This window comes from Protobothrops mucrosquamatus, unplaced genomic scaffold (assembly GCF_001527695.2).
Source record: "Protobothrops mucrosquamatus isolate PMUCROS unplaced genomic scaffold, P.Mucros_1.0 scaffold1771, whole genome shotgun sequence".
Classification (NCBI taxonomy): domain Eukaryota; kingdom Metazoa; phylum Chordata; class Lepidosauria; order Squamata; family Viperidae; genus Protobothrops; species Protobothrops mucrosquamatus.
In genome coordinates, this window is record NW_015387909.1 from 151,843 (window position 1) to 158,452 (window position 6,610).

Below are 6,610 nucleotides of genomic sequence, written 5' to 3' on the forward strand. Positions count from 1 at the left end.
AAATTTAGCAGAAATGGCTAAGATTTCTGCCTATTTGAAGGATCACTCACAAGAAAGATACATTTCGGTTTGGAGAAGATGGATAGATTATATTCAGAATAAATATGGGACTAAAAAGTTCCATTTAGCCTATGAGTAAATTTTAGAGTATTATTAGTATTAATAGTTTATTATAGTGAAATTTTTATTAGTTTTAATTGTATGATATTATTATTACTTTTAGTATTAGTATTGTTTAACAATATGGATATTCTATTGTTTAATAATTAGGATACTAATTTGTTTATGTTTTAATTATTATTATTATATTTATGTTAAAGGGGAGTTAAAGCGCATTATGGACTTGGTTATTTATATAGTTGGTTAATGTTAATTAGATTATGATTATTATATTTGTAACCCTGTATTCAGCTCTGGGAAGTGGGGAAGGGAGAGGGGGGGTTAGGGGGGTTTGGTTTTGGGGTTTATATTGTAACTTTTATAAAACTTTTCAATAAAAAAAACTGCAGTGGTTGTGGGAAGAAAGGTCATAAAATGGGGGCAAAACTCATTTAACAAATGTCTTACTTCATAATAGAATTTTTTGGCTCAATTGTGGTCATAAGTAGAGGACTACCTGTTGTATGTTGTTTTATATACAAGTAGTCCTTGCTTACCAAGCATTCATTCAACAACTATTCAGTTATAATAGTACTGAATAATAAGACTTATGACTGGTCCTCAAAGTTGTGTCTGTGGCAACATCCCATGCATTATTATTATATACATATGTGCTATGTAGTTGCATCTCTCATTACTTCTAAAATAACATGCCCATTTAATGTAGATTTTACCTGGGCTTATTCCTTTTGTTTCTCATCAAGTAGATTTTCTCCAATGGTGCAGAATCAGTATTTCTGTCTTTTAAAACACCCAGGTTTTAAATTCTATTCTGTTATTCAGATGGCAAAGATGCAATTTAGTTCTACGTTTTTGAATGGCAGCTGACATATCGAACCAGGCAATTAAATGTCAAAGAAGATACTTCTAAAGAAAATACGCAACCATAGACAACTCCAAGGTTGCACACCATGGCAACAAGGGACACTGTTTTTCCATGAAAAGGAAGTTTAATACAAGCAGGTGTAAGAAGCAACAAGATGAATGCGTAATTATGGAGAGAGCTGTTGATTTACAAGTATTTTTTTTGAACACCAGCATTCGAAGGGATTTTAGTGATTTTTTAGATCAGACGAACCGAGTGCACAATTTAAAACAAAGTTATTTCTAGATCAATGTTTTAACTTGCAAATCTTTTGGCCTTCTGGAAAGGCCTTAAAACCTGGTCTGCCAGTTAGCTTGGGGGCCCAGGACAGGAGTCTTTTGCTGGAGGTGGTTGATGGGGTAAGAGAGAAGACCTCACACCTGTACCACCTGCCCCCTTGGCTTTTAGTTTCTATTTAAGTCTCTTTAATGTTAACTGTTTGCATATTTATCTTTTTATCATTTTGCAAGCCGCCCAAAATTGTTTTAGCAGTGAGATGGAAGGCATATAAATTTAAGAACTGAAAGGAGTAGAAATGGAGAGCCTGTCCAGTCTCTTCTTAAAAAATTTCCAGTGTTGGAGCATTCCCCACTTCTGGAGGCAGGTTGTTCCACTGGTTAATTGTTCTAACTGTTGGGAAATTTCTCCTTAGTTCTAGGTTGCTTCTCTCCTTGATTAGTTTCCATCCGTTGCTTTTTGTCCTGCCTTCAGGTGCTTTGGAAAATAGCTTGACTCCCTCTTCTTTGTGGCAGCCCCTGAGATATTGGAACACTGCTATCATGTCCCCCCTTGTCCTTCTCTTCATTAAACTAGACATACCCAATTCCAGCAACCGTTCCTTATATGTTTTAGTCTCCAGACCTCTAATCACCTTTCTTGCTCTTCTCTGTACTCTTTCTAGAGTCTCAACATCTTTTTTACATCGTGGTGACCAAAACTGGATGCAGTATTCCAAGTGTGGCCTTACCAAGGGATTGTAAAGTGGTATTAACACTTCACGTGATCTTGATTCTATCCCTCTGTTAATGCAGCCTAACACTGTATTGACTTTTTTAGCAGCTGCAGCACACTGCTGGCTCATATTTAGGTGATTGTCCACTAGGACTCCGAGATCCCTCTCACAGTTGCTACTATTGAGCAAGGTACCACCTATACCTGTACCTTTCGTTTTTCTTGCCTAAATGTAGAACTTTTTTTTTCACCGTTGAATTTCATTTTATTAGATAGCACCCAGTATTCCAGTTTGTTCAGATCCTCCTGTATCTTAAGCCTATCTTCTGGAATGTTGGCTATTCCTGCCAGCTTGGTGTCGTCTGCAAATTTGATGAGTCTCCGTCTATCCCCTCGTCCAAATCGTTGATGAAGATGTTAAAGAGCACTGGGCCTAGAACAGAGCCCTGGGGCACTCCACTACACACTTCCCTCCATGTAGATGCAGTTCCATTGAGGACCACACACTGAGTACGGCCAGTCAGCCAGCTACGAATCCATCTGGTGGTGATGCTGTCTAACCCACATTTTTCTATCAGCCAGTTTGGTGTAGTGGATTAGGCACCAGGATGGAAGTCAGGAGACTGTGAGTTCTAGTCCTACCTTAGACACAAAGCCAGCTGGGTGACCTTGGGCCAGTCACCCTCTCTTAGCTCTAGAGAAGGCAATAGCAATAGCACTTAGACTTATATACTACCACTTCATAGAACTTTACTGTCCTCTCCAAGTGGTTTACAGAGCCAGCATATTGCCCCCAACAATCTGGGTCCTCATTTTACCGACCTCGGAAGGATGGAGGCTGAGTCAACCTTGAGCCAGTGAAAGTCGAACTGCCCAACTGTTGGCAGCCGGCAATCAGCAGAAATAGCCTGCAGTACTGCATTCTAACCACTGTGCCACCATGGCTCAAGTTTGCAAGGGCAAACTACTTGCCAAGAAAACTGCAGGGACTTGTGGAAGGAAGGAAGGAAGGAAGGAAGGAAGGAAGGAAGGAAGGAAGGAAGGAAGGAAGGAAAAGTCTTCATCATGGCTCAGTCCAAGCTGGGAATAAACAACATGGCGACTGCTTTAGAAAGAAGGTTGCAGTTTATTGAAGAGGAGAGCCAGACAGGAAGATGGCTCTGGAAGAAAAGAGAAAGAACACATGTAGGCAGTGGGTTTTTATACCCTCTGGGGCTCTTGAGATTGTTTCCTATTCCTGTTTGAGGCTTTGTATTTCCTGTGTCATGTATTCTGACCTGAGTCTGAGTGTGCCCCTTTGGCATCTGTGTATTAATCCTATTATGTCCTGTCTTAGAGTCTGGGTGGGGTATGTAGACTTCAGGTGTCTTTGTCTTCCTAAGCTTCTAGCTTCAACCTTCCTGAATGGTTTACATCTGCATTTCTACAGAGATGGTTTCTGCTTGGGGGAGGGAGACTAGGGACTATGAAGAAAATTGGGCATGCTTTTCTGCCTCTTTAAGATCCTTTGAGAAAATGTATTTTTCTGCCCTTTTAATATTTCCTTCTCTGGGGGGGCTGACTTCCCACAGAAGGAAGGAAGGGAGAGAAAAGGCAGAATGAGGAAATAGGACCATTTCTCATCACATCCTCCATTACATGATTACAGCTTTGATGATCACAGCAACAATGCTCTTGACACTTTGGACAATTTGTGGAAGAACTGAGACCCTCTACTGTTAAAGTGAAACATGCAAGTTCTAATTAAATGTCAGCCAATAAAGAAATAAACAAGACAGTTTCTTTTAACTAATACTGGACAAAAACATTTGAAATTAAGCATACAGAGAAGACAGTCAGCATGAGTTTGTAGTGATTAAAATATTTTGCTAAGGAAGATTTCAGAGAACCTAGTTTAAATCTCTGCCTGCAAATCTTAGAATCCTGTCCTTCCAAACTCACATTTTGTTCAAATAATAAACCTCTTACTTACCATTCTGGATGAGCCAAACCAATCAGATGCTGCCCCCTGTTGGCAAAGCTCAGTTAGTTGTGCAGATATCTAAACGCCAGGCTATAAAAACCTACAGTACAGTATTATATTTTGTGACAAACGTGAACAAAATTTGGCCTACCACACGAGGGCAGCAGAGTCCATAACAATGAGATTGCAGCATTAAAAGAAATAAAGATGGAGTACTAAAAAAAATTACTTTATTCAGTTTAGGTGCTGCCTGATTCCAAAGTGATTTGGGGAGGCGTAGAAGAAAAGCAATCAAAATGCAGTTCAGTCCAGTTATAAAAAAAAAAAAGGAATAAAATACAAGGACTAGAATAGATGGCGAGTCTGGCTAACATCACCCACACTTCCTAACTTGTTCAGTAAGGGACCAACCACCCCCACTGAGGCCTGGAAAAGCATCCAGGTGTTTAAGGCTTTTCAGAATGCCAAAAGGATCTCAGGGGGAACCTTATTTCAGAGGGCAAGCTCCATGACACGAAATACATACTTCTGCTTTCTGATAGATGAGACTTGTTAATTGAAGAGAACTGTAGTGCAGGAAGAATCCAGAGAAAGAAATATTTTGGGGAATATTAAAAAGGCAGAATATATTTCCCCAAAGGAATAATGGAGAAGATCTTTAAAAAGACAGAAACCACCCCAGCCCCTCTCCCCCAAGCAGAAACTAGGCAGAGGCCAGCTTTTAGAAATGCAGATGTAATAATCCATTCAGGAAGGTTGGAGCCAGGAAGCTATTAGGAAGACAAAGACACCTACAATCTACATACCCCCACCCAAATTCTAAGGACAGGAGACATAATAGGATTAACCCACCAAAACCAAAAGGACACACTCAGACTCAGGTCAAAGTACATGACACAAGAAATACAAAGCCTCAAACACGAAGAACTCCAAATACAAAGCCCAAAGGAGGTATAAAAGCCTACCATTCCCTGCTACATGTGGTCAGTTTTCCCAGAGCCATTTTTCTGTCTGGCTCTCCTCTTCAATAAACTGCAACCTTCTTTCTAAAGCAGTCTCCATTTTGTTTATTCCCAGCTTGGACTGGACCCTGATGAAGATTTTTCTCTCAACAATAGTATACCAATTCTGTCAGCTGTGCAGGCACCAAAGAAGATAAGCAGCCCATTAAATAAACCCTATGGCTTTATAGGGTTTTACAGGTTCATACCCAGCACCTTCAATTGCACCCACAAGTATATAAGAAACCAGTGCAATTTGGGAAATAGAAGAAGCTTCTTGGATGAGAAGCAAAACGTGTTCAAAGAAAAAAAACCAAGGAAGTTTAGTTGTCTTTTGGAAAAAGCACCTTTGGGACGATCATGACCTGGATGGTTGAGAATCTCCAGATATTGTGAAGGAGAAGTACCTCATGAGCACACTGAGGCACGGCCTTCACTTTCTGCACCCCTGCATTTTGGATCAGTTGAAGCTTCTGGGTGGTCTTCTTCAAGGGCAGCCCCATGTGCAGCACAGTGCAGTGGCTGAGCTGCAAAATAGGGCATGAATCTGAGGGGCCTCCTGATCCAGGAAAGGATACAATTGGTGTACCAGATTCTGATATGTAAGGCCCCCCCTTGGCTAAGCTGGCACATGCTCTTTGAGCTATGAGGTGTGAGTCCAAGAAGACTCCAGCTTGTGCATCACTCTTGAATGTGAAGGAAGCCAACAATCTCCCCCCCCCAAGAAAGAAATATTTGAGGAATATTACAAAAGGCAGGAATAATAGAAATAATAATAACAATAATAGAAATAACAATAACAGAAAAAATCTTAAGACAAAACCAGCCCTCAGAAACCAACCCCCCTCTCCCTGCCACAAGCAGAAACCAGCTTTTAGAAATGCAAACTTAGTAATTCGTTCAGGAAGACTGGGGCCAGGAAGCCTGGAGCTGATGGGATTAGAAAGACAAGACCCCCCAAAATCTACATCCCCCACCCAAAGTGTAAAGAGATGACCTTTAGGAGGATTAACCCACCACCATTAGAATACCAAAAAGGGCACAATGAACCTCAGGTCAAAATTCATGCCACAGGAATAGGAATAACTCCAAACACAAAAGCCCAAGAAGATATAAAAACCCACCATTTCCAGCTGCTGTGGTCAGCTGCTCCAGAACCACATTTCTGTCTGGCTCTGCAACTCAATAAAAATTAGAACCTTCTTTCCAAAGCAGTCTCTATTTTGCTTATTCCCGGCTTGGACTGGATCCTGAAGATTTTTCTTTCAACAAATGGAGGAGTGCCACCCCTAACCATGATTCAATGGAATATCCCTAGATTTCTTTGTGTGTACCTTTGCCTCAATGTTGACTCCTAACAATTTCTCAGACAAAGCCCTGCAGCTTAATAATAATAATAATAATAATAAAGTTGGAAGGGACCTTGGAGGTCATCGAGTCCAACCCCCTGCCCAGGCAGGAACCCTACACCGTTTCAGACAAACGGCTGTCCAGTCTCTTCTTAAAAACTTCCAGTGTTGGAGCATTCACCACTTCTGGAGGCAGGTTGTTCCATTGGTTAATTGTTCTAACTGTCAGGAAGTTTCTCCTTAGTTCTAAGTTGCTTCTCTCCTTGATCAGTTTCCACCCGTTGCTTCTTGTCCTGCCTTCAGGCGCTTTGGAGAATAGCTT